Raw genomic sequence first — 26759 nt, 5'->3', positions numbered from 1 at the left:
CCTAACTGAGAAGCTCTCAGCTGTGGGGATGACAGTGAATACTGAGATTTTTATAGGGTTTCTGTCCCTGGCCACTGTGCAGGGTCTCAGTATTTTGCTCTCGGGCTGCTGGAAATGGGAGCGGGGAAGAGTCCCAGAACCTTCTGATTGATGGGCTTGGAAAGGAAAAAAATCTGCTGCTCTGCTCTTCTCTTCTCTTTCTGAAGAGCTGCAGTGCTTGCTGCTGCTTATACCTTTCCAAAGCAACTGCTGACTGAAATAGACTAGGATTCTTGTTCTTTTCAGTGCTGGCTACTGAATAGCAGAGATGTTAGTTTCACACAGCTTTTACTTGGGAATAATTTAGGAGGCATGGAGTCTATCTGAGTCTTTAAGATGACAGCAGTGTCTTATTTTATATTTAGAATGTTTTCTTTGCAACTACTGAAACTAGAAGCTTTCCAAAAAAAAGAAATGAATGGAATCTAGAATCTGCAGAAATTGATGGTTTAGCCCCTACTTCCCTCTTTTCATCATCTGGGAAAGCCTCACATTGATCAGCAAAGTTTTCAAGCCCCACCTGAGCTCATAAATGAAGTATACAAAGCAGGCATATTTGTTTTAAATGTGGAGTCTGAATAAAAATCTTGTTGGTATTTGACAATCATCTTAAATTTGTTGAAGTCACATACTTCTTCCTTAGGAAAAAGTTCAGAGTCTGATTCGCTGTTTCACATGATGAAGTAGAATTCTCATTTTCTTCATGAAACATGAACAAGACCAGTAACTTGTATAGTACAAAATATAAATGATTTGTAAACAATCTGATTGTTATGATTGATAGTTATTAGTGAAGACTGTTGCACAATAATGACATTCCTTTGTAGACAAGTATTTAGCTGACATTTTAAAAAATGTTACCGTACATTTTAGGTTTCATTTAAAAATCCTCATAAAGAGTGATCGAAGTGTGTACCTCTCCAGCATTTCAAATGTAACCCAAGGACCACATCAGCTGGGAAGAAGGAAATTTTCCACTGTACAGCCCTCTGTATAGGGTAGCGTTATCAGTAGCTTCAATGTTCTGTTGTTGCTGTGAGTTAATGGGACTAGACTGGCCTAAGGCAAAGCAGAAATAATGGAGCATTTTGCCTATAAAGTAAGGGTGAGATAAGAACTATAGTGGGTAAGCTGGCAGAGTCAGGAGCCTGAGGCAGCCCAGTTGTAACGCAGATCCTTGCTCTGTAATTGCTGTACGGGCTGTAAATAAAATGGTAGACCTCTTCAGATATACGTTAGTTGTCTGATTAGAATTAAAAAAAGAAAAAAGTCACTGCACTAGAACAATTCTGTAAGATGGCTCATGCTGAGAAACTAAATGTCAGGACAAAACCTTTGCTTTTATCTTAACCCCAGGAGGGCTCTACCCTGACATTTCTTATCAATACAAATAAACAAGAAGCTGTAATTATATTGGAAAGTGACCCTTATATTTAGAATTGTTTTATATGTTGTCACTTTAATTTATATATCACCTTAAAACGTCCCATGGCTTGCATCACAGCAAATGCCTGGAAAGCAAGTTCACATCAAGTGAAACTGAATGTTGCACAGGTTAGTATTAATGTTCAGTTTTGGAAGCTGGATCTCGATTTTTGTACACATGAGAAACGGGTTGTTCTTGGTTTTGAAAGGCTCTGTCTGAAGTAAGATGTATAGTTGAACTGTTGATGGACTACAAGCCGTCAGGAACAGTATCCCCGATACTGTCACGGCTAACCTGGTGGCTGAACTTTGTGACTTTGTCCTGACCCATAACTATTTCACATTTGGTGACAATGTATACCTTCAAATCAGCGGCACTGCGATGGGTACCCGCATGGCCCCACAGTATGCCAACATTTTTATGGCTGACTTAGAACAACGCTTCCTCAGCTCTCGTCCCTTAATGCCCCTACTCTACTTGTGCTACATTGATGACATCTTCATCATCTGGACCCGTGGAAAAGAAGCTCTTGAGGAATTCCACCATGATTTCAACAATTTCCATCCCACCATCAACCTCAGCCTGGACCAGTCCACACAAGAGATCCACTTCCTGGACGGTGCTAATAAGCAATGGTCACATCAACACCACCCTATATCGGAAACCTACTGACCGCTATTCCTACCTACATGCCTCTAGCTTTCATCCAGATCATACCACTCGATCCATTGTCTACAGCCAAGCGCTACGATATAACCGCATTTGCTCCAACCCCTCAGACAGAGACAAACACCTACAAGATCTCTATCATGCATTCCTACAACTACAATACCCACCTGCTGAAGTGAAGAAACAGATTGACAGAGCCAGAAGAGTACCCAGAAGTCACCTACTACAGGACAGGCCCAACAAAGAAAACAACAGAACGCCACTAGCCATCACCTTCAGCCCCCAACTAAAACCTCTCCAACGCATCATCAAGGATCTACAACCTCTCCTGAAGGACGACCCATCACTCTCACAGATCTTGGGAGACAGGCCAGTCCTTGCTTACAGACAGCCCCCCAGTCTGAAGCAAATACTTACCAGCAACCACACACCACACAACAGAACCACTAACCCAGGAACCTATCCTTTCAACAAAGCCCGTTGCCAACTCTGTCCACATATCTATTCAGGGGATACCATCATAGGGCCTAATCACATCAGCCACACTATCAGAGGCTCGTTCACCTGCGCATCTACCAATGTGATATATGCCATCATGTGCCAGCAATGCCCCTCTGCCATGTACATTGGCCAAACTGGACAGTCTCTACGTAAAAGAATAAATGGACACAAATCAGACGCAAGAATTATAACATTCAAAAACCAGTTGAGAACACTTCAATCTCTCTGGTCACTCGATCACAGACCTAAGAGTGGCTATCCTTCAACAAAAAAGCTTCAAAAACAGACTCCAAGGAGAGACTGCTGAATTGGAATTAATTTGCAAACTGGATACAATTAACTTAGGCTTGAATAGAGACTGGGAATGGATGAGTCATTACACAAAGTAAAACTATTTCCCCATGGTATTTCTCTCTCCCACCCCACCCCCCACTGTTCCTCTGATATTCTTGTTAACTGCTGGAATTAGCCTACCTTGCTTGTCACCATGAAAGGTTTTCCTCCTTTCCCCCCCCTGCTGCTGGTGATGGCTTATCTTAAGTGATCACTCTCCTTACAGTGTGTATGATAAACCCATTGTTTCATGTTTTCTGTGTGTGTGTATATAAATCTCTCCTCTATTTTTTCCACCCAATGCATCCGATGAAGTGAGCTGTAGCTCACGAAAGCTTATGCTCAAATAAATTTGTTAGTCTCTAAGGTGCCACAAGTACTCCTTTTCTTTTTGCGAATACAGACTAACACAGCTGCTACTCTGAAACCTGTTGAGTAGACTGTTATAAGCCACGTAGGCTTGGTCTGCAGCGGGGAGTTGTAATTCCCAGCTCTTGCAGATGTACACATGCTAGTTCTGCTTGAACTAGAGCACCAAAAAATAGCAGTGTGGCTGTGGTGGCACAGGCAGTGGATAGGACAGGTGAGATGATAGGCACATACTCAGCTGGCTAGTCTGAGCTGCTTCCCTGGACTGCCATGGCCTCACTGCTATTTTTTAGCACACTATCTCAACTAGAGCTAGAGGATGTATGCCTACCTGAGCTGGGAATTACAGCTTACAGCTTCATTGTCAACACACCCAGAATGTACCTGGGTTTGGGATTGGGGGGAAAGAAGAGGTCTGTCATACTAATGGTGTGGCCTCCCAATTTTGTCAGTGAAAGAAAAGTTAGGGTGAGGGGCACCAGGGGAAGGGTTTTGTTTTTTTCAGGTACGCTGGGTTCAGGGGAAGATGCAAGAAGAGAAGTTGAAGAACCTTTACTTCAAAAACAAAACATGAACACTGGAGGCTTAAGGCAGAGTGAAAAATTGTTCTGTTGCCAGACAACATTTTGATTGCAGCCTGTCAGAAATAAAAAAGCATGTGTGTTTTAACTAGAGAGAGAGAGAGCCTCAGTTGTAGAGTGAAGTGACAGTCTGGTGGCAAACTATTTTATGTTTTTTTTAAAAAAAGGTTTGGTTAAGATTTTCAATATTGGAACATAAAGTTAGGCTTCTGAATCCATATTCACATACCTGTCTGACTTTCAAAAGTATTGAATTCATTACTTCTGAAAATCACGCAGATGCCTACTTATGGATTTAGGAGTCTCGTTTTAGAGTCCTAATGCTAAAGATCTTGGCTTTCATCATCTTTGTCATTGACAGACAAATGGGGGAAATACCAAAGGTGGTTAAACAAAATATTTAAAAATCCTCACATAAGATCCCAGCTGCTCCTACTGCTATCTAACCCGGCATGTCTACTGACGGCTTCCACAAGGAAGGAAAATGTTTAAAGCAAGCTCCCCTCTGCTGCCTTCATCGGTTGTCATTTTCCCCTCTCCAATTCCCCCCTAGCATCTAACTGTCAGTCGGAAGGGAAGGAGGGTCACTGAAAAGAAGACTTCTTGTATTTAAAAAGGGATAGCTTTATAGGTAAGACTTGGTAGAATGATAAAATGCTCCTTGAGGGCATTTAAAGGTAATATAAATGACTAGAAAATAGAGCCATATGAAGAAAGATAGTGTAGGTTCATTAGCTCTGTGTAGACTACTATTTGGTCTCCTCCTGAGGAAGAGGCTCCATCTACACTGGTTTTTTTTTTTTTTTTTTTTTTTTTTTTTACACATTAGAAGACCCCTTCAGTTTAAAATAATGTTTTGTAGCAAGGTTTGGCCAGTCTGTGCAGATGGGGCAAAGTGTTTAAAAATTATTAAGTGTTAAAATATACTGGCATAGGTAACGGCCTGAATTTAAATATGGGAAAAATCTGTCTGAAATGCCACTGCCCAGTGGTCACTAAAGGGTATGAAAGAGGGTATATTTCATTACCCACCATCCCTGCAGAATCAGAGCGTGACTTCTTAACTTCTTTTATGGCTCCCTCATCCCACCACCCTACTTGCACATCTGTTGGCCCTAGCAGATAGATTAGCTTCTAGTGCATGCTATTTATACTTATTTCCCTTTTTCATATCCAGTACTTGTTTCCATTTTCCTCTCCTGTGGTTCCTTCCCTCCCCCTCCCCCCTTTTATCTTTGTGTAAAGTGGTGAATTCTGCAAGGTGAATTCTAGATGAGATGCGATAAATTGATCCCCGATAGATCGATCACTACCCGCCAATCCGGCAGGTAGTGAAGACCTACCCTTACTTTTTTCCAGCCCTGATAATATGCCAACAGCCCCCAGTGTCTCATTAGATGCAATTTGTTATGATCACTGCTTTAGGCTGCCCAGGAAGACTTGATCATACTGAATTATTTTGCCTGGTTTGACAGTTATCTCATAGCACTGCTTCTGGTCAAGCTGTTGTTTTGTCACTTCTGATATTCATTCAAGTTCAGAAACAAGGAAGGAAGGTATCATTATTATCCTGCTGCAAGATGGCTTTTCATTTGTCTTATGTACAACATATGGCTTCATCTGTCATCACTTACTGTAGCGTTCTGAAACAGCTTTAGAGAACACAGATATTGGTGAAGGTAGTTGATCTACACAGAGAATAAGTAATGCAGTGTTTTTTAAGGGTAGTCTCAGTTATCTGAATTAACTTCACACTACACAAAAGGTAAAATTAAATGAGTCATTTTTCTTAAGGTCTGTCTACACTGTTCTTTTCTACTTATTTTTTTTTTTGTTTTTCCACCAAATGCATCCGATGAAGTAAGCTGTAGCTCACAAAAGCTTATGCTCTAATAAATTTGTTAGTCTCTAAGGTGCCACAAGTACTCCTTTTCTTTTTGCGAATACAGACTAACACGGCTGCTACTCTGAAACTTTTCTACTTAGGTTCTTATACCACACTCCTTCCCTTAGTATCCCATACAAATAATAGATACAGCAGAAACATATTGCAGTAGTTCCTGGAGATCCCAACCAAGATAGGGGCCGCATTATACTAAGTACTATACAAGGACATAGTAAGAGCCAGTCCTGCCCTGAAGAGTTTACAATCTAAATGGACAAGACAGGCAATGTGTCGGAGGGGTTCCAGAGGTGCAGGCATGGTGAAGTGACTTCCCCATTGTCACACATTAGGTCAGTGGTAGAGCTGGAAAAACCCAGGTGGCCTGAAAACCAGTCCAGTGCCCTGACCATTAGATCTGTGTTTTACACACTTTCTTCACTGAGGAATCCCCCCACCCCCCAAACTGTATTAATGATGTTACTGTTTTACATCTGGGTAACAGTGAGGTGGACAAGCATACCTACGGATACTACACTGGATTGTCCTGTAAGCCTATCTCTAGCCTAGAAATCTTGGACACATTGGATACCAATCTTGGCATTGGTAATATTCTCCTGTCTCACCATGCATCCACAGAGACACACTTGCATGCATGGCAATATAGCTAAGACTATTAGAACTAATGACTTTCTGCAAAAAAAAAAACAGTTTAAGAATTAACAAATGTATCAGTATACGTCTGGGACCAGTTGAGGCCCAGGAGGTGAATAAGATGGGAGTCTTAGCCCTGGTCTACACTCGGGCAGGGGGCAGGGTCAACCTAAGATACACAACTTCACCTACCTGAATAGTGTAGCTGAAGTCGGCATATCTTAGGTCAACTTACCCGGCCATGAGGACAGCGGCAAATCGACCGCTGCTGCTCCCCTGTCAACTCCGCTTCTGCCTCTCGCGAGCTGGAGTTCCAGAGTCAACGGGGAGTGCATTCGGGGATCGATTTATCGCATCTAGACGAGACACGATAAATTGATCCTCGATAGATCGATCACTACTCCCCCGATCAGGTGGGTAGTAAAGACCTGCCCTTAGGTTTTTCAAGCCCTGATAATATGCCAACAGCCCGCAGTCCACCAACTAAGCCTGTGTTCAAGGCTAAAGTACACCAGTCCTCAGGGTATGCTCCCTCCCCAAACTACCCTCTCCTGCTGGTCAGGTACGCCCTAGTGCTTGAAGCCAAATACCCTCCTGTGCTGCTGACTGAAGGGAGGTCCCAGTTAAAGCCAGCCCTCTCACAAGCAAGACTAGCTAATCAGCCTATCCACCACCCAAGTCAATGAATACTTCCCCCAGCAAATCAATGAATGTCTGTCTCCACTCCCATTAGTCCACTGCTAGGATAGGCTGGGGACTGAGGCTCTCTTCTCCTGGACCAGATCCTAGCCTGCAACAAAAAAAAGGAACAGCAGGATGAGGGGCAGGGAGGCTCAAGAAACCAAGCGCCTGCTTGCACCCTAGCAGAGTGCTATATGTGTTGAATCCAGCTACTTATTAACAGATTGCTTTTACTATAACATGGAGATATGCAGCATCTAACCCAGAAACTTAAACATGAATTATTCAGTATCTTTAGCACTTTTTACAAGCCTTAATTTAACAGTAAATATTTGATTAATGTCTTCTGTGAGATTGAAGATTTTAACACTTTCATAATTTGATAAGCAATTATCCAGATGTACCTTGTGTTAGTTCATTTTGAATCAGCTCTGAGAGCAGTGGTATACACTACTTTAACTGATGCAGCAAAGGACAAATGAAAAAGTTAAAATCAGTGGATGCAGGGCCTCTCAACTTTAAGTACCATGTTCAAATCTTGCCTAGTAACCAAAAGTCATTCCATAATTCAGCTTGTTGGTGCTGTATGAAATAAATTGGTAGCTTTAGCCCACTTCCTAATGCCCAAGTGTCCTCATTGCAACTAATTCCTTGGTTGCTTTAGCATAGTGTCCATTATTTGATTTTTTTTTTTTAAAGCTAGTTTAGACCTCGCTTTAGTAATGATCCCTCCTGGTCTGTATTAGGGAACGTTGGAAGGGTAGCTTGGTAAAGGCTTCATTGTTCTGCCCATGCTGTATCTGGTGAGGATAAATAAGACTTCAGTCTTTAGGGCTGGTTATCTGGCACTTTTCATAAGCACTAAATTAATTTTAAACAGTTGTGAAAGAAAAACCTTGTGAAAAAAATATACAACAGTATGAAAAAAAATATGCAAACTGATCTCCACCCCGGATATGGCTTCAAGGCTTCCTTTTTTTGGTTACTTTATTTAACCGTGGGTTTTATTTTCTAGCCATGCAATTTGTTTCTATCTGACCAACCAACTTCATGCTAAGTAAAAAATGAAACAAATCTAGTTACCACTGTGCCCAATAACACATGGAATCAGAAATTCTTAAAGCCATGTTGTATAAAGAGTGATCTGTAAAGTATCTAAAAACGTTTCATGGGAAATAGAACTGTTATTCTCTGGGGTATACTAGTGATGCTTTTCAAAATAGTTCATAAGTGTTTCTAGCTGGATTTTAATATATATTCTATTTTTTTAATGCTGACGTTAATTGCGCTTCATGTACTCAGTGACACTGATCTGGGGTTTCCTGTTATATGTATATTTAAAAAAAAAATTCTCCCAGAAGCTCTCTGGGAATAGTTAGTGCTCTGTGGGTTATTTTCTTTAAAGCTACAATAAACATGTAGTAATATCATGAAACGCTGGTAGGTTTAAAGATATGTTATATACAGTGAATAATGTTTTCTTAGAGCTCACTTCTTGCATTTAATTCAGAGTTATACTTATAAGCTGTAAGTGACGCTCAATTACAATACAATATGACTTTTTTTAAACAACAGGAGAAATGAGATGAGATCTGAAGAACTGTATTTGCTAAAAGGAACAATAGTTACATGTGCCTGATATTTCCTTTCTTTTTTTGATCAGTCTGCTGCTAGAGTAGGAAGAGACAAAGGCATATGAGAAATTCTAGCTACATAAACGTTCACATATGACATTGAATAACATACTGATACGGGCCCTAGTCCTGGAAGCTGATTTGTGCAGGCAGACCTCAACACCCGTGTGGGGCCCTGTTGAAGTTCACCTGGCTCCAGGCAGGCACCGGGGTCCACCTGTACACATGATCTTGTGGAATCAGGGCCTTAGTCGGGGGCTATATCTAAACTTCCTGCAGCATGTAAGCTTATGGATACTGCACGCCCTGCTAACGTGGGTATAAATAGCCGTGTGGACAGTGAGACATGGCTTAAGCAAGTAGAGAGCCCTACACGCCTGAACCACAGGATGTATACTCTAGTCTACATGGCTCTCTACACACCCAGACAGTGCTTCCCATGCCTCACTGTTATTTTTAGCAGGGTAGCTTCCCACTGCCTCCCTGCTGTCTGAACCTTTCCCTGCCACAGTGAAAGGCTCCGGCAGCAGGGAACTGCCAGAGTCTTTTCCTGCTGCCAGAGCTTTTCATTGTGGTGTGTAGCTGCATGTGTAGTGCCTGGATTCTGCATGCCACCATAAGTGTAGACACAGCCTGGGAGGTAACTTTTATATTCATTATTACTGGTATCAGGATTAGAGGGATGCTATTGAGTGTGGATTCTGAGGACTACTATTCTCAACTACATAAGTTAACTCTAAATAGTTGCACCGAATATCACTGTGGTAATCTAAATGTGTTAAGATATCAGTTCACAGGTGAGCAGTCAGAACTGTTTCCATGTGAACTTCCTCTGAGCCATGACTACAGACTTCTGTTAGCATAGCTATGTTGGTGAGGGGTGTGAACAGATTGGATTTCTGACTGACTAGTTGGGCCAGCAGAAGCCCCTACCAGCAAAGCTGCACTTTTTTCCAGTGTAATTTGTTTCACCCATGTGGGGGTGGGGGAGGGTTACTATATCATCACAAAGTGCAGCTGTGCTGACATAGTTGCATCCATGCTTGGAGAGCTTTGCCAGTATATTATACCAATATTCGTATACTGGTAAAGTGCTCCAAGTGTAGACATGGCCTTAGATTGTGGCCTGTTAGTCTATCCTATAGTGTAGGACCTAATAATTCATAACAAGATCCTGTATTTATTTTCAGCTTTGCAGGCAAAAGTATTGCTCTATGAGTTCTGTGTAAATAATTATTTTGCTATTGTAAGATCTTACTTCCTGGTTTAGGTTTATGAATAGGGCTTTCTTTTTTAAAAGATAGACTTGTGTAAAATCTCTGGCTTTGTAAAAACATACAGCCTGATTTTTGCAGTCAAAACTTCAATGAAGGTCATTCAGCATTCCCTGCAGAAGGACTGCAGGGCTGAGCCCGATGAAGTGAACTAACATACTATAAATAGAGGCAAGAGCTTAGTACTGTTAAGTAGCATTTTTGGGGGGGTAAACCCTGCCAAAATAAAGAGTCAACTGATGGTTTCACTAGGAGCAGCACATCATGCTTTTTTTTTTTAATTCTTCATGGAAAACATACAGATGGAGCTTGCAAACATTTGCAACAAGTATGGGTGCAATATGAAGCTATTTTGAGAAAACTTATTTAAAATGATTGAGATACAGAGCAAGCCATAGTAGTTAATACAAAGGATGGGAGTTCAGGAGAATTGGATTTACATCCTAGCACTTACTCTCTGTGTGCTTCATTTTCCCCATCTGTACAATGTGAGAGGGAGGGAGGTAAAAATAATGCCCACGTTTTATGGGGCTGTTGTGAGATTTACAAACAACAAGTTAAAGTCTTTGATACCTTTTTGATGGAAGGTACTCCAGAAAATGAAGTGTTTTGAAATATAAGGAGCAGTTCTATAGATAACCTAGGAAAAGCAGGACAGAGCAAGGCAAACCAACTTGTTCTTTACTTAGAAATATTTCTACATTATACTCAGGAGTATTGAGAAATATGGACTGGTGCCCAGAAGGGTAATGTATGCTTCTGGTATTGCTCACTAAAAATAAATGTTTGCCTGCATGCATTCAGCTCCAGTTCTGCATTTCATCTACATCACTTACCATCTCATCCTTTTACTTTTATTCTTCACTGAGGATGACAGTGGGATGTTGAAGTCCCCAACATTCTAAGGTTGACTGTAATTATCTTATGCATCTCTCTATTCAAATTGTTAGGGTTTTGGAGACCAATTAATACAGTAGTATAAAATACCCTATTGTTAAGAAATTTGCATGTAATGAAAAGTATTGATATAATCTGTATTAAATGTGTTTAATGCTAAATCTAAAATCAGACCAATATATAAATCCTAGGCTTAAACTCTTTACCTTCATTTTTGTTCTTTTCAGCACTGCCCAAGTACCCATCTTGACACATTAAAGGGGCCTGATTTTTTTTCAGAGGGTGGGTACTCAGCACTTTCTGAAAATGTAAGCCTTGGACAGGCTGTATAGATCTGGATTACTATTTCTCTCATCCCCAACCAAGCACTATGACAATGCATGATGCACCCCCAAAAATCTCATTTTGGAATTGCTGAAATTAAACCTAAATACCCTGGTTAAAGTTTGAAATTTCACCCAAATGTTTTCCTAACAGGATTTTTGTATTTTGTCCAGTTTATTTAGACAAATTTGAAGAAGCCTTTTAAAACTCTTTTTATGTAGTTAATCCTGCTTCTGCGAAAACTATCCATTCTTTTTGCACTCTGTCTACATATGCAGTATCGTATCCGCTGAAAACTACAAATGTTGGTAATAATTTGGTTGAGTACCAACATCCTTCCTTAGCATTTCAAAAAACTCAAAATACTCATTAGGATCTCAGAAATAATTAACTGTCTTCATCATGGAAATACAAATACAGCACCGCAGCTTGTGTGCATATGCTCAGCACAGGACGTATTTGTTTACATCAGATAAGCACATTGTTAATATGCTTTTTGGTATTGAATTTACTACATGTTTGCACCCTGTCAGTGATAATTTTGATGTATGCCTGTATCAGCTTTAATGCATTTGAATAGGGTTAGATTACTGAATATGTGAAAAGTTCTACAGTCTGTATGAAACCAAAACCCAGAACTTCCTAAATTGCAATGAATAGTTAGTCCATGCTTTTCAGTTTTGCAGATATTTCTCTTTCATCTGTAATCAGGAGCTAAATCTGTATCATACATAATTTATTCTAGGTAAAACCACTGCCACCCTCATGACCACGCTGTGGTGGGCCAGTTTTATGGAACCAAAGTATGGATTTAATATTTTCCTATTCCAGGAGTGAAGCAAAATTTACTGTGGCATTCTTTGATTAGGGGGTTCTGCACCTCACTCCAAAGACAGTTCACACAAGTTGTAGTGGATCAAAACTTACCCTTCTTGTGGTTGGCTGTTTAGGATGAAACTATTTTAAAAAAATATATATATATTCAGTCCAAGTCTTCTGCTGAGGTTTAGTTGTTTTCTAGGATCCTCTAAGGACTGCCCAGCCTACACTCTGTGACCACTCTCTAGAAAGCCACTCAGGTGGGGTCGGAAGCCAGCTGCAACAGTGAATCAGGAGAATCCATTTACCACTTTTCAGCAGGATAACTATGGACTAAGAGGGTGAAATTTTCAGGCACATTCTGTCAGCCTGTTATATGTCAGTTATTAATCCTAGAATAGTCTGCTGTGTGATGGAATAGGATAGTCTTTACTAAAACAGTACTAGCAATAACCTGTAACCTTTTGCTGTAATGATATGCCTATTTAAAAATGTCAAATCATCTACCAACTTCTATGGTGCTCTATTTAATAAGTAGTTTGATATGAAAGGTATGGCAGATTCCTGATTGACTGAATCTGAACATGCCACTCAGTGCTTTTTGGAACCGTGCAGAGAATCTAAGAACATACATGTCTCAATCTTGCAACTCTTGGAATGCAGATGGGCCTGCTCTGTTTTCAAAGTGAGCAGTTGGTACACATGGCAAAGACATTTCAACTGAATGCTGTATCTGGTTACTGAACTCTAGCTATGAAACGCATGATGAAACCAAACACCTGGAAACTAACAGAACCATTATTGTAAAGGTAATAGGCAGCATTGTGTTGAGAATTTCAAATGATCCACAAACATGAAGAATGCTATCAATGAGTGTGCAAAGCAGGAGGAAACATGGAAAGTGGATTTTCTGGAAGCTTGTAAAGTTCATATTGTTATGGGCAAATGATGTAGTGATTTGATGTCATGCCAGTTTGTATTATGGAGGATTGGGGATTGAGGAGACTGAGAGCTTATCAGTTCTTCTCCTACACGTTTTTTAGATAATGTGTTAACCTGGAAGTGAATAAGGCTGGAGACCATAAACTGCTACCCATTATATTTCATAAAGACAAATCTCCATGCAAATATATTCCTGGTCATTGAGAAGTTGATTGCTCACTGTAAGTATTTTTTACCAGCATCATCAAGCTGTGTTGCTTACATGTGGAAATAGGTCATGTACATTTCTGGATCTTGAAATGTCAGAAGGCAAGTTAGAAGTTTTGATGTGGTTGGAGGGATTTTACAGCTTTCTTATGGCATGTCTGCAGAACACTCGGAATCTTTTTCAATCTTGTTATTCAGGTATGTATGCCAAATACCTGATTGCTTACTATGCAAAATATAGTTTGTCATCCTCTCTCTTCCCTTCCACCCCCCCCCCCCCCCCCCGCCCCGTTCATTCACCTATTGCTTTTTTCACAACCCAAGATGGTACGCTTGTTGGGGCAGGGACTCTCCTTACTTTATGCAATATTACCAACCCCAACCATTCCAAGTCATGAGGCATGCCCTTCCTCCCCGCCCCCCCCCCCCACATCGTGATTTTTAAAAATGTTTGGGTTTTTTGGGTTTTTTATTAGCTATCTGTTTTTCAGCCTTTAGGATTCACACTTAAAAGTTTCTTCTGAAACCCCCAGGGCTAGAATCTTCTTATTGAATGAAATATGAGCATCTCACAGTCACATTATGTGAGGAGCTGGGTCCTTAAGAAAAAAAACAAATAGTAAGATTTGTGATAAACAGTGTTGCCAACTCATTTTATCTGCCACACCAAGCACAATGACATCCTGAGTGGGCTAACTAAACACAACTGTGATTTGTATAGTAAGGCTTATCTGAAAGCATCAATTTAACATTTATCTTATTTTCAAATTCCTAGTGTAAGCTTTCATATTTTGGAGAAGCATAACCTTGAGACTATAGACTGCTGTCCTCTTTCCTTATTACTGACCTTGCTTTTTATCTGAGAGTTGGTAACAGCTGTATGTTGAATTGAATGATAGTTGAAGTCTATGTTTACTAAACTGTGTGTAAAAAGCTTAAGCACACAGTCCTGGTGAATTTCAATTTTAATAGAGAAAAAGATGCTTTAATGTGTGTTAAAAATTTCTTAATATTCAAGGTCCAATATACTTCTTTTTTTTTTTTTAAGAGTATTTGTCAGGCTATACCAATGTTGGTTTAGTCAATCACATGACTAAGTTATTTTTAGACTTAATTTTAATTCAACATTATGCAAAGCAGATAACTGAAATTTAGTTTCCCTCAATACAGCCATTCATAACATATTACAAAGTGAAAACTTAACAATGCTAACTTCCATCTTGCTTTTACTCTGGAAAGAAAGTAAGTAAAATACTTCTTCATAGGAAAAATCTGATATTAAGCTACCTTCTGCAGACGAGGAATGCACTGTAATGTGAACAAATTACTTGTTATATAGTTTACTGCAATTGGCAAACACTGGTACTGAGCCAGTAATTACTTTAGAGCTGCTAAAAGATACCAGTTATTGCATGAATGTAATTGAATGATCTGGTGGTTTCCTTGGTTATCTAGTTTGTTTTGCTTTTGCTTCCCAGAACCTTCATTGAACTGCTGTGTAAAAACAAACGAAGATAACAATACTCTTAATCTTTGGAAAGTTTAATTGGATCAGCTACATACCCTAAAGCCAACACAGTTTAGTTGTGCAGACTTGTTCCTTGACATTAAAAAGCCAGTTTGATTTGATTTTCAATGTCAAGGCCTGAGAATTTATTTCAGAAGACATTTTAGTTTTGCCTTGCTCATTTAAAAGCCGCTGAAGTTTAACTTTTTTCTTTTTTCCTCTTCTGGTCAACTTGCTACAAATTCAAAATACTTATCCTTAAAAGTGTTCTGATTATTGTTTCAGGTTACTTCAGTGTAGAAGAAGACTACTAAATCATTGCGCAGATCTCCTTACGTGTACACCCCATGATTTTTTAAGCATGTAAATACAAAGTTAGGCACATTCTTTACCTAGAATTAGTTGAAATGCGTACTCAAACTCTTCTGTTTTTAAAACCACATACTGTATCCTATGAACAGCTTATTTTGTGGGCCCAAGTGCCCGGACCATAGCCCTGCCCCTGCTTGGGCTTTTCCCTGCAAGACCTCACCCACTGCTTGCACAGGGGGGGAAACAAGGCAGAGGGGAGCACCCACCAGCAAAACCAAAAGTCAGCACCTGTGCTGTAAGCTTTATTTGCACAACTAGTCTCATTGACTTTCAGTGGGGTTACTCATGCAAATAAGGCTTGCAGGGTCAGGCTTTAAGGCTAGAATTTTGCTCAAAGGGATAATTTTTAAAAAAGATGAACTACCACGTGAGCTTACTGTTGTTAGAGGAGTCTTACAAAGCATTAGACGTGTTATTGCCAGTTTTAACTCCCTTTGGCAAAGTTTTTTAAGAGTCTACATGAAGATCGGTCTCTATTTTCATGTTTTTATTCATTTATCAGCTGTTCTGAAACATGGTGTAGTTGGGGATACATCTTGAATCTTTTCCCTCCACTAAAAAGAAATGTTTCACTTAATTATGTAGTGCCTGCATTCAAATAATTATGAAAAATATTCCAAAGAAATGCTGTTAATTGATGATTTATCTGATACTATGAACACCTTGCTCATTCTTGGCAATGAGCAACTGACTTGCAAACAATGGTCAGTAATCTAATTTTGGGCCTAATCTTGCATTGGGTTCTTCATTGTGAAATGTCTTTGTATAAAATGATATTGTATAGTTTATTAGTAGCTTTTGAGATTACAGACACTAGATGTATGTTTTATATTTTTATTTTATTCATGGTGATTATACCAAACATTGTCATGCTCACTTGTGCTGAAAATCCCTTTCCTCATTGCAGAACAAACAGAGAAGAGTCAAAGATGTTACATTCATAGAAATAAAACTTTGGCTAGACAACATTTCTTTCCTACGTTCCACTTCTGCCATATTCTATAACTAAATTACACACACAATGGTTAAAAGAGCATTGAGATTGCAAACTCAAGTACTCAAATTAAGAAATGCCAGGAATCAAGATACTGTATGTTCCCTTATACGTGTGCTGTTAATTACATGACCTGCCTCAATGCACAGGATTGACGTATGCTGAGGATGAGTCAAGATTGTGTAGTGAAAGAGAACTGTCTTTAGGACACCTGGTTCATTTGTTGTATTTGCCTAGAGATAGCAGGCCTAAGACTTCCCAAAGCTAAAGGCCCTCCCCCTCAAATGAGTGGAAGGGGACATTGAGCCCAAACTACAAATAAATAGTAGGGACAAATGGAAAAAACACTGTTGGGAGTTTGAGTAGCAGCCGTGTTAGTCTGTATTCGCAAAAAGAAAAGGAGTACTTGTGGCACCTTAGAGACTAACAAATTTGTTAGTCTCTAAGGTGCCACAAGTACTCCTTTTCTTTTTGAGTGTTGGGAGTTAAGGTCAGAGGGAAAAAATCAGGGAACCGAAAGTAGACATGGAATACTGAAGTCCCCCCCAGCGAATGGGGTCAAACCCAGACTACAAGTGACTTGTGAGGACAGCAAATGAAAAAAACAGGGATAGGAGTGAAGGTCATAGGGTTAAAATCAGGGAATGGGAAAGGGACACTAAGTAAAGAACACTCAACAGCTTGTAGAAGGTGTGTAGTGACTGAGGCAGGGGAGAGAAAGGATGGCTTAATTGTTAAGGGAGTAGAATGCTGCCCTGGAAAATTGGATTCTATCCCTGCCTGGGCCAAAGATTTCCTATGTGATCCTATTGGGATCCAGGAAGTGGGCAGGCAAAAGCCCACCCACTGCTAAAGGACCTCTCCCTAGCTAAGGGGAGGATCCACAGGACCTGGAAGCTAAATGATTCCAGGGGACAACTAATGAGATAACAGGGACAGGAGAGAGGTCAAAGGGTCAAACGAAGGGAACCTGATGGGGATACCGAGCAGAGCACCCCAGACAGCGCCCACTGCTCTTCAAAGGTGTCAAGGGAGCTAGCGGACACCGCCCAGAGGAACTCTGCTCAGATGCGTGAACGAACGGAGGATCGGAAATAGGCCCCACAGTCACAGGAGACCCCATCGGCCAACCTCCTCTCCCTGATTTAATAGATGGCCACTTTACCCAGGGCTAGGAGGAGGTTGACCAGGAGGTCCCGTAACTTTGTGGGGCCATGGATAGGGAGTGCATAGATAAGGAAGTGAGGGCAAAAGTGAAACCAGAAACATAACAGGATATCTGGAATAGGGGCTGCAACCTGGCGCACAGCAGGTAAATGTGTGCCAGGGTCTCCCTCACACTGCAGAAGGGGCAGGTGTCCGGGATGGGGGTGAACCGCGCCAAGTACATGCCTGTGCTCATGGCCCTGTGAAGGAGCCGCCAACTGATATCCCCTGTGTGCCTCGGGACTAAAGTGGAATATAGGCTGGCCCACTGGGGCTCCTCATCCTCCAGAGGTGACAGGAGGTCCCGCCACTTTGTGTCGGGGTGGGACGCGAGGGTGAGGAAGTGAAGAGTGTGGAGCATGAGCATGTATAGATGTTTCCTTGGCACCGTCTGGAAACGAACCATCTGCAAATCGTGCAGCCGGCTCATGGTGAAGGGGTAAAGGGGGAGCCAGTCGGGTCCATAGGGCAGGGGCCTGATGAAAAGGTCCGGAGATGGTAGGCAAGTCATTTAAACCAGAGTTTTCAGAAGTGCTTAACACTAACAACTTCATCTGAAGTCAATGGGAGTTGTGCTTTGAACATCTGAAGTACTATATAATGCTAAGTACTCTGAGAAATCAGGTCCTAGGTATCTCAAATTGGGCACCCAAAGTTAGTGGATAATTTTGATCATAATTTCTGTGCCTCACTTTCGTCTCTGTACAAATAGGGATAATACCACCTCGCATCTCATGGAAGTTCATGTTTGTGAACAACAGTAATTAGTGACATTGAAAAGCAAATGAGAACTATTTTTTCAGAACAGTGTGTGAGTAGTGCAGTAAATAAGGCCTAAGGCCACACACTTAACAATGAGAACAAAACCAAAATACTGAATAGGCTAATTAAGTGAGCAATATCCATCCTGTGTACTGAATGAGGCAAGGTCCTGTGGAAAAAAGAAGGATATGAGCATTTAATTAGACTGTAGGGCAGATTAGAAGAAAGTGTGTGTTTTATCTTTTTGGCTTCTCTCCTGGGGCATTGGTTCCCAGAAGCTGTCCTCTTTCTGCAAGGAAAGTAAAGTGGCAATTTACCTTTGCCAAAGCCTAGAGGATTAGATGTGTGCGCCCAACTGTGGGAAAGCAATATATGTAAACATCCTTTGGATAAAGAAGAGGTGGAGGTTAAATATCTTTGTATACCTCATTCAGAGTTACTGTTCTGAAGATGAACAGAAAAAAAGGGAATAAAAGCCACATTGTTTTTCACGCAAGAGGCAAAGCCTTTCAGTACCAGTGACTCCCAGCTGCCAAGTTTCACTTGTTCATAATTAGATTCTGTTTTTTGAACCAGCAGGCAGCAGAAAGAATTGTCATCTGAACACACACCACCTAAATGTGGATGATAGAGGGAATCTTACAGTTCCCTCATGTTAATTACCAATGTACATCAGGGAGGAGCTGCTTCCAATCTTCTTTAAGGATTGAGCAGATAGCACTGCTCCCATGTCATTATTTAGAAGTATTGATTGTTTCCAGTAATACTCTTTCAGGCAAAGGCTTCATGGTCTCTGGAGACACCTCACACTTAATAATGATGACTTTCAGCAAGGACAGCTTATAGCCTCTGCAGACAGCAAGCCACCGGGAGTGACAGACCATGAAGATTGACTGGCAAAGAAAAATTGTTCAAATGGATAGTAGAGGCTCCAAGAGTGGAGGCTTCTGTATCAGGTGAGAACATCTCCAGGGAGTGGGAGGGTAAAGTGTCTTCTCCCATTACTGAACAAGGAGTAGATGGCTGAGGACCTTGTAGGGAAATCAGATGTTCCAGGTTGTAGAACAAGTTTCAACACCATACGTCTTTGGGTCATCTTTAGTGAAGTTGTAATTCAAGCTGTGGCCCAAGATACTTTGCCTTTGATCCATAATCTCAGCACTTGTTCTATGCAGTCAAGAAAACTTGCATGTAAAGTGGGTGAGCTCCTCTAGAGAGCCATTGTTGCAGGCCCTAGTTAAAAATTCGGCTATGAAAGAAAAGTAGGCAATATGGGTTTGATGATGAGCACCAGGTGCAAGGGTCCCCACTCGCATGATATCATGTTCAGGGCTAGGAGCATATTTTAAATGGGTAAAGTCGTGTCCGCCAATTCTCTTTACTCACACACACACACACACACACACACACACACGGATACTTGATATATTTTCTGCAACAGTAGAGCTGTTAAATTTTATATGCTGGCAGGTTTACTAGACAATGCATGTCTAAGATGCTTTGGTAATGGTAATTTCACATTCAAGGCAAAACAAACTTTCAATAATTATATTAAATGCAATTTTACACTATAAGTGGACTTAATCATATTGCTATTTTGAAGATTATTAGCATTTACATTACATGCTTCATTTTTAAATCCTTCCAATGTGAATAGAAAATTTTCCATGCTGCAAACAGAGTCAGAAAGGAAAAGATAGTGTTTAGTATATTTAATATAAAAAAGTCTATATAGTTCTGTAGAATGTAGCCTAATATATACTAAAAAGCAGGTGTGTACATGTGTGTAATTGTGTATATACCTATATCTTTTAAAAGGTGAAATTTAGTTCTTGTGAAAGGAGCTGGACTGCCAGCTCTTAAAAGCCTCCATTTATCCACAACACAGGTTGACATAGGTAGCAGCCATGCAAAATTTCCAATGTAAACTTGTAAAAATATTTCAGTTCAGACTTTGAGCGATCACCCGTAGTGGTGAGAGGGCAATTTAGTCATCTCTACATTCAGTCTTTTTCCTGCTTAAATCTCCAGCAAGTGAGTACATGTATACTATCAAGAGTTTCAGAGTAGCAGCCGTGTTAGTCTGTATTCGCAAAAAGAAAAGGAGTACTTGTGGCACCTTAGAGACTAACAAATTTATTTGAGCATAAGCTTTCGTGAGCTGAAGTGAGCTGTAGCTCACGAAAGCTTATGCTCAAATAAATTTGTTAGTCTCTAAGGTGCCACAAGTACTCCTTTTCACTATCAAGAGTGAGACCAGCCACTATTTTCACACACATTACAGAGCAATCAGAATCTAATAGCTTTTACTTACTAGTAACTAAGGCTGAATTAGAACAATGAACAGATAAAATGGTCCATATTCACTTGCTAGTTCTGAGTCATTCAGTGGATTTCTAATGCAGTATTTAGAGTTTAGCTTGACTATGTTAATACATACACAGCTGACTCCTCCAGTACATATTATACAATAGGCCACAGCCCATTTTAGTCTTGGGCTTTTAAAAAAACAAAGATTTACCCAACAGCTCTAATTAAGCTATTCACGTGTTTGAGTGAAGTTTCTTACAAAACTCTACAATTACAACATTGAACTATGCCTAAAACAATTAAATTTAAACGAACAATGAACATTCAGAGGTGAAATTGAAATTCAGTTCCTCTCTCATCAGGTATACCTAGATAGTGCAGCATAGTCTGGAGACCAGCATAGTAAAGGATGAATCTCCAGTCATTGTAGTTTTAGGGAGACATGTTTAGTTTTGGGGAGACGTGGTTGAGCATGTGCAGCTATATCACATAAATGTGGCATGTTTTAGTTTTTGTATCTCACTGTTGTCTGGAATTGCATTATTCTGGAATTCAAAAGCAATGTTCTAAATACTTCCATTATAGAAGTGGGTGGAAAAATTCTTGCAGTAAAACATGCATCTCCTCACTTTCTCACACAGCAAGCTCCTTTTCTATAGAGCAGATTATTGAAATTGCATTTCAGATATTAATCTAAAGAATAGACCATACAGAATTAACAATAAAAAATTGATTGTGTTTGTCCAATGAATAACGTAGCACATTGATGTGATACAGAATTTTGGATATTTTAGAAACCCTTTCAGTGTAGGGAAAACTTCAGACTCCCCGTTTAAATTATAGAAGTGTGTTGTGTGATTTCTAAAACTGAGCACTCTGATTCCTCATTAGAAGCTGTCATTTGAGTTAAGGTTAGGACAAGGGAGTAGGCTTTCTCATGGAAGAGCAGTATTTTGATAGAACCTTTTCTAAATGTATTGATATCTTCAGTTACTCTGTACTAGCTTCCAGTAGATGTTATTTACATAAGTACAAATTACTGTTCTTTCCTCCTTACTTAATGATTAGTCCAGTGGGTCAATAGCTCTGCATGTGAAAAGAATCCCCAGCAAACCAATATGGGAAAACAAACAAACAAAAAAAAGTGTCTTTAATAGTGACGTTCCCAAAGTTTCCTCTTCAGAATTCGAGAAAGAGATCCCAAAATCCACTTGTCTCGTGATTAAGAAAAGCTGACCTCAACCCTGGAAAGAGGGAGTCAAAGTAAGTCCCAAATTCCTTTTCAGCAGATATTTAAAAAAAAAAAAATTACGGAACCCAAATCTCTCATTTAGGATTTCTCTGCAGTCTGTCTTGACTTTCAAGACACTCCCAGCAGTTGACAGCTTGTCTTCCAGGATTTTAGCCTGGAGTTTTTGAAAGGGACAGACTGATAAGCTCCAGCTGACTTAGGGTATGGCTAATGGAGAGAAACCAATCAGCATAGAGTCCTGGCCCAGAACTGAGGGTTCTTCATTCTTCTAGTCCCAAGGCAGGTATGTGCTTATGGCCATTAATAAATATATTTTCAGTTGATCAATTTCAGAATCCTCCTATTTGTATAGTTTTTTCATAATCATTTCACTCTATATTACCTCCCTTCTGAATCTTGTTTGGTTCTGATGGATATTGTAGTAACTGGTTTCAGTGGCACCAAATATGAATAAAAGACTTTAAAAGAATGTGACTCTTTTGGTACTTGGATTACGAATAAAGACTTAGAATATTCTATCAAACAGAACATTTAAGAAGAAAGTATGAGCAATTTAATCAGTATTACCTAAAACCTCACTCCCCTTCTTCCCTTCATTAAGCAGCCTCCATTTGACCTGTTTCTTGATTCTACTACCCCTGTTACGGGTTCATTGTATGCTAAAAAGCCTGTGAGTGAGAAATTAACAACTATGGAGCTGTGCACCTTTAGGGAATTTATAGTGTGATGGGGAATCAATTCATGTTGCAGGGTTTTTGTTTTTTTCTGAAATCCTCTTTAATTCTGCCTGTTGTGTATTCACCTGTTTATAAAAATTCTGTTTACCCTTAAGAGATTCCCAGTATTTGGTTTTTACTTCTATTTGTAAGGGCTGCTGAATCAGCTGTAAAAATCTGCTGTTGGCCAAAACTTGGCACATGCAGCCTCCTGTAAGAGGAGGAATATTTTTAAAAATTGCTTTGGAGTTTAAAGTCATTGTTTTTAGTTCTGAAATTTAATTTGCCTTATTACAATTATTTGAGGATTTTTTTTTAAATCCCCCCACCCAACCATTGTTGCATGTCTGCTCGTTGCAGAGCAACAATTATCAGTTAAGATGATGATTAGATAGAGATGTTTTGGAATGGCAAGATTGGCATGGTACATCTTTAGAACTCCTCCTTTGGGCATAAACTGTGCATTTGTTTTTTAAATCACTTAATAGCAACACACACACACACTCTAAGCATTTGATCTTCCAAAGAACTGTGTGTTCTGCTGTGCATACACAGAGTACCACTGGGTTTCAGCACAAGTGCAGGAGACCAATCAACCACAACTTGTCATAGGATTAAGACCATAAGGGTCTACATAAGTAGAATGTTAACAGCCATAATGGTTTGTTCCCTAAGGGTTGCTGGGAAAAATGATGCAAATGAAATTGCTCAGTCATCAGACACAATTTTACTGTGGAATTTCCATAAGTATATTAGAAACTTTCGTAGAAAAAAAAAAGGGGGTGGGTGGGGGACTATTAATGTATTGCTATATTTGAAAGTTTAAACATCCATTAATCAGGAAACAAAGATATAATATTGAAAAAACTCCCAGCCATTTATTGGGACAGCCTTTCATGTATACCAGAAAAGTCCAGAGGTTGAAAGATTTTTTTGTTTTTGTTTTCATTTTGATTGTTTGCATCATGGTAGCTCACTATACTCCCAGTCAGGCTCAGGGTCCCATTGTAAACTCAATGTATTTTTAAAATAAGATGCCCTAAATGAGTGTAAAATGGGGAAGCAAGTGAAGAAGAGCAGCAGTAAGAAATAGAAGTAGTTGAAAAGTTTCTAATTTTGAAATTTTCTCATGGAAAAGGGGAAAACACCCTCCCGCCCACCCTGTGCTAGCAATAAGATCACAACATATAATTGCAAAAAGAAAAGGAGTACTTGTGGCACCTTAGAGACTAACAAATTTATTAGAGCATAAGCTTTCGTGAGCTACAGCTCACTTCATAGGATGCATCCAATGAAGTGAGCTGTAGCTCACGAAAGCTTATGCTCAAATAAATTTGTTAGTCTCTAAGGTGCCACAAGTACTCCTTTTCTTTTTGCGAATACAGACTTAACACGGCTGCTACTCTGAAACATATAATTGGTCAGCAAGTGCACTTATTTGTAAGCCACAGTTCTTCAGAAGTCAAAAGCATTGAGAACTAAGTACAGGGAGTGACATTTTAAAAAGCTGTTTGAGTTATCGGAATAAAAACAGCACATTCTTAAATAGGCAAAACTATTTTTAAACAGTAATCTGAAATTAGGCAATTAGATCAAGGGAAAAAATTCACCACCAGGGAAAGAACAAAAAAATAAGTTTCAGCTCACACACATCTCCTCTGCCCCAAGTTGTAAATCTGTGATAAAGGATTAAAATGAAAGTGTTTCCTCCATCATAGCTACAAATTAGATGCCACAATCCTGTGACATTTTATTTTGTATCGGTTTGGTGCTTTAAAAGACTAACTTAACACTAGGAGGACCAAAATTTGGTCTGCCTTTTTCATATTACCAGTATGTGTACAAGTCCATGTAATTTATGGTTTCTTCAACATATCAGTGTGCTTGCTTAAAAAACCAGCACTCTCAAGGAGCCCTGCAAACTAATGCATGTACAATTTTGATAGAGACATTTTAAACTAGATCTACAGGAGACTAAATTGTTAGTAATCACTTTGCCATCGAAAAACATTGATTAGGTCATTGTAAAGTTCTTTTGAGATGTCCAATTTAAAACAATGACATGCAAAAGATTAAAAATATAGGCTTAGGCTCATTTTGTTCTGAGACCAAGGCAACCTTAAAATTCCTAATATTTCCAAGTCTAGGCTTGCCTGGCAGAGCTTTCAGTATCAAGTGATATATGTTAGCGCTCCCACCCTCATTGAAGGGGCAGGGCGCCGATTCTTTAAATCAGACTTCCTTTCTCCAAAATTTTACCTGTTTGAAGTAAAATCTGTGTGCTGTTTTGCTGATAGATATGGAAACCTCCTAGACACACTGCAGTACATAAATCAATGATTTAAACCACAAGCTTAAAACATTACTTTTATATCATAGCACCTCTCACTTAAGGGTATGTATATACTTAAAATGATACAGTGGCACAGCTGTGTTGTTGTAGTGCTTCAGTATAGATACACTATGCCGACAGGAGGGATTCTCCCACTAGTGTAGGCAATCCACCTCCCCGAGAGGCGGTATCTAGGTTGACAGAAGACTTAAGGATCAGAATGTGCTTTTAAAAAAGTGTAGGCTGAGAACACAAAAGAAATTTTGCTCCTTGTTTTTACTGAACGGGGAAGCAGGATTTGACCTACTCCAGGTCTGACAGCAAGTGAGAGAGATGGGGGTATAGAATCCTGGGTCTAGGAGTTTCATTCCAGGACCTGACCAACTACAGTACTTTCTCACAGATGGAAGTTAAGGTCACACTGATCATGTCTTTAATAACTACAGGACACGGATAGAAACAATTTGGTTTAAATTATGTTCCAGCGCTCCAATTCACAACTGCTGAATTTATTCAGGAGGCTCGCTGGTGAAGATCATGGAAATCTGAAAATGTGGTTTTACTTTGGAGGAAGTGACCGTGGAAAAATAGTACCAGTTCAATCAACTGATATCCTCCCTGTGTGTATTCAGAACCCTATGTGCTTATTGAGTGACAAAAACAAATACACTTTTTTATTTTACTCCAGTTAGCCAACAAAGAGCTAAAAAAGCTGTGGGAGAGTGAATTGGAGTCAGTTCTCCTCCACAGATCAGCAGAATTAGCCAAATTCAAAGAGCAAGGCCTAGTTCTTCTCTAATTACACTTTCTACATCACATCAAACATAAGGTGTTTGTCTTCACTTTCACTGCCTTTCCTGGTCTATCCCCACTCTCCTGATCATCTCTCATTCATTATCAAGCTGTCAATGATCGCATCAATTTATTAAGTTTTCAAACCAGTACCTTAATGCTTTTTCCCCACACTGTCCCACATGTTTGTGAGGTGCTTCCTATAGACATCTGCAAAGCTACCTCATTAACCTCCTTCAAAACTCCTTGACAATGGTTGGGGTGCTGCTGAGACCATAGCCTATCATGCTTACCAATATTATCTCATTGTTTCCTGGTACTACTCATCTATCTATGTATCTGTCCGAGTATACTTAGATTGTCAGCTCTTGGGGGGCAGGGACTGATTTTTTTTGTCCTTTCTGTACAGCACCTAGGACAATGGGGTCCTGGACCATGACTAGGGCTCCTGGGTGCTGCAGTAGTAATACAGATAATAAATACATGATTAGAGATAGAATTGGTGACCAGGGGGCTGTACAGTTATAATTGAAAGCGGAAGTTTGCCTGCAGATTTTTCTTTTTATAAAACGTGGAAGCCAGGAACACCACAACTTGACTTTTAAATACCAGGTTGAGTTTGCAGGATTAGCAATTAGAAGTAACCTCCTGACTTGTAAGGAGAGTACATTCCATATTGATATTACAGAGAGTCAGCTCATGATGCCATTTTTACAGAACCATTTTTCAGAATGTAGCTGCTCTTTAAGAGTAATTGACAAGTAAAATCCACTCTTAGATGATCCATTGCTGATGAAAGCTTGCATATGATTTTAATATAACTTGGCCTTTCATCTCTGTGGTGTAGCATGGCAGGCACCTATCAGTGCTGAAGTGGAGCAGTTCAGTACACTATTAAATCTAGTGGTTGAATACTAGAAAATATCCCAAGATTTTCAGTACATTTCTAGGGAACAATCTGTGAGCTACATCTCCACCGTTTATCATTTTAAGTTCAAAGGTCATTTAGACTAGCTGTTAGAGATCAGGATTTGAAAGAGGATCTTTTACAATACAGCAGGGCAATTTTGATTTTCTTTGAATCTCAATTTTTAAGGTTGTAGTAAGGACCTATTGAAGCAAGTGTGGCTGTATATTGGGGCAAACAGAGCTCGACGATGCTTTGCTGGGTTGCCTAGGACTTAGTCACCTTATTACCGCCTTGTCTCCAGAAAATGGGCGTTTTTATTGTAGCAGCTAAGTATGAGCTCCCTGACACTGTCGCAGTCACTCAATGGGCTTATG

At 39.8% G+C, this 26759-nt stretch overlaps 1 protein-coding gene across 4 annotated transcripts in view; it reads left to right on the top strand.

Moving 5' to 3' along the window:
- The window catches only part of TBC1D4 (TBC1 domain family member 4), a 157215-nt gene that overhangs the window by 6000 nt on the left and 124456 nt on the right, over nt 1-26759 (top strand). The window contains exon 1 of one of the 4 annotated variants that reach the window (XM_038387812.2): nt 19012-19029. The exons of the other annotated variants lie outside the window; for them this stretch is intronic. The gene's annotated coding sequence lies outside the window, so the exon portion shown is untranslated. Of the gene's footprint in view, nt 1-19011; nt 19030-26759 lie in introns of those variants that run through there. 4 annotated transcript variants of the gene reach the window in all.

The sequence above is a fragment of the Dermochelys coriacea genome, chromosome 1 (genome assembly GCF_009764565.3).
Source record: "Dermochelys coriacea isolate rDerCor1 chromosome 1, rDerCor1.pri.v4, whole genome shotgun sequence".
NCBI lineage: Eukaryota > Metazoa > Chordata > Testudines > Dermochelyidae > Dermochelys > Dermochelys coriacea.
Note: the sequence above shows the minus strand (reverse complement) of the source record. Positions and strands in the feature narration are given on the sequence as shown.